Source organism: Salmo salar, chromosome 18 (genome assembly GCF_965601325.2).
Source record: "Salmo salar chromosome 18, fSalSal1, whole genome shotgun sequence".
Taxonomy (NCBI): Eukaryota; Metazoa; Chordata; class Actinopteri; order Salmoniformes; family Salmonidae; genus Salmo; species Salmo salar.
Genome location: NC_138308.1, coordinates 37,440,108 through 37,442,472, shown reverse-complemented (window position 1 = coordinate 37,442,472; position 2,365 = coordinate 37,440,108).

The window sequence follows — 2,365 nt, the reverse complement described above, 5'->3', positions numbered from 1 at the left end:
TTCCAGACAAGTTTGCAATTGATTGTATCGAATGGGAAACATACTTAGTACTCATTTCCAGTGGACGAAATAATCAGTATTTCATATTCTCTGAAACTAAAATTTTACATAATTGTGTTAGGCGACATATTCTTGTAACTTTTTAATGACATTTGAGCCTAATAATTTAAAGTGCAACTTCTCCTTTGATCTAACATGTGAAATATGAAAGATCAATGTTCACAATATCTTTTACCAATAGCAAGATGTTGTCCTCGTGAGTCTGTCCTTGTTAGACACAGGTTCTTTCTGGAGGCCGGACAGCCAATCCCGTAGCTCTACTGTGGTTATATTCATGCTCACTTTTTTTTTGTTGCCTTAAAGTTGCCTATTGCATGATTTACAGTAAACCAGTGTTCACCATTCCTGTCTTTGGATGGGGCAATAGTCATCCATGGTGATGCAATGCTGGATGTTTTGGTAAATGGATACAGTGTTTTTAACCACCCCACTGTCCAAATTTCCAGTCATGCTTTTTAAAACACTTTTTTTCTTTTCTTGTCATGCATCCCAAATGGTACCCTATTCCCTATGTAGTGCACTACTTTTGACCAGGGCTTGTAGAGTTGAAGCCTAGTTGGGCTCTGGTCAAAAGTAGTGCATAGTGGTGGGAAAAGTACCCAATTGTCATACTTGAGTAAAAATAAAGATACCTTAGTAGAAAATGACTCAAGTAAAAGTGAAAGTCACCCAGTAAAATACTACTTGAGTAAAAGTCTAAACGTATTTGCTTTTAAATATACTTAAGTATCAAAAGTAAATGTAATTGCTAAAATGTTCTTAAGTGTCAAAAGTAAACGTAGAAATCCTTTCAAATTCCTTATATAAAGCAAACCAGACGGCACCATTTTCTTGTTTATTTTTTTAATTTACGGATAGGCAGGAACACACTCCAACACTCAGACGTAATTTATAAACAAAGCATTTGTGTTTAGTGAGTCAGATCAGAGGGCCGAGGTAAAGACAGTTGAAGTTGGATATTCAACAGATAGTCGCACTTTCAAACCTCAATAGCTTTCAAACCACTTGAGCCACAGACACCAAATAAGTGTTATAATGTTGGAAAAAATGTGCACAACATTGCACAAGTCTTATTTTCACGATTTGGACATTTATTCACTTTCCAAAGCTAATAAACATGTGGAAATGTGAGCAGCATTTTGTATTCCTAGTTGAATTAGTTAGGGAGCGTAAACAAAGTACAAACTTTTTTTTACATTTGAATTTCAATAGCTCCTTGGTCATGTGACCTACTTGACTCAAACTTCAGAATGTCCACAGACTAGCCTTATATATTGCACACTTGTTTGTGTACTGTAAAATCATGCAGTGTAACGTACATTTTTCATAGTTTTACATTTCAATAGCTCCTTGGTCATGTCAATTACACACCTAAGAAGAGTGCAGTGGATATACACCCATATCGCATAACCTCTAGTCATGAATCTTCTATATTGTTGTACATTAATATTAGTTTGACAATTAGGGGGTTCAGTCCAGTGTTGTGTTTACCCTTTTCTTTAGTATTTATCCATAATAATTGGTAGTTCTAAGTACTTATTTTCACAGTTTTTTTATTTTGCCATTATTTTGCCATTATTCAGCAACAACAATAGGAGAGAGAGCGATAATATCTCCTTTCATCATTAATATCAATCATAAAGGAAAAGGGCAAAGTATTGATGCATTGTGTCTTCTAACTGTCCAAGAATAGGATCCAAAGTGTTAGGAAATATTTGTTCCCATAAATACAAAGGAGGATGTGTCTCCTAGAGGTCAACCGATTATGATTTTTCAACGCCGATACCGATTATTGGAGGACCAAAAAAAGCCGATACCGATTAATCGGCTGATTTATATATTTGTAATAATGACAAGTACAACAACACTGAATGAACAATGAACACTTTTATTTTAACTTAATATAATACATAAAATCTATTTAGTCTCAAATAAATAATGAAACATGTTCAATTTGGTTTAAATAATGCAAAAACACAGTGTTGGAGAAGAATGTAAAAGTGCAGTATGTGCCATGTAAAAAAGCTAACGTTTAAGTTCCTTGCTCAGAACATGAGAACATATGAAAGCTGGTGGTTCAATATTCCCAGTTCTTCAATATTCCCAGTTGTCACAGGATCCAACGAAAGTGGCGCCCCTCCTCGGTCGGGCGGCGCTCGTCGTCGCCGGCCTATTAGCTGCCACCGATCGTTGCTTCTGTGTCGTTTAGTTTTGTCTGTCTGTTCCGCACCTGTTTTGTGTATGTCATTAGTGGGGACTTATTTAATGTGTGTTTTCAGTTGGGATTTTGTGTGGGATTGTTTAT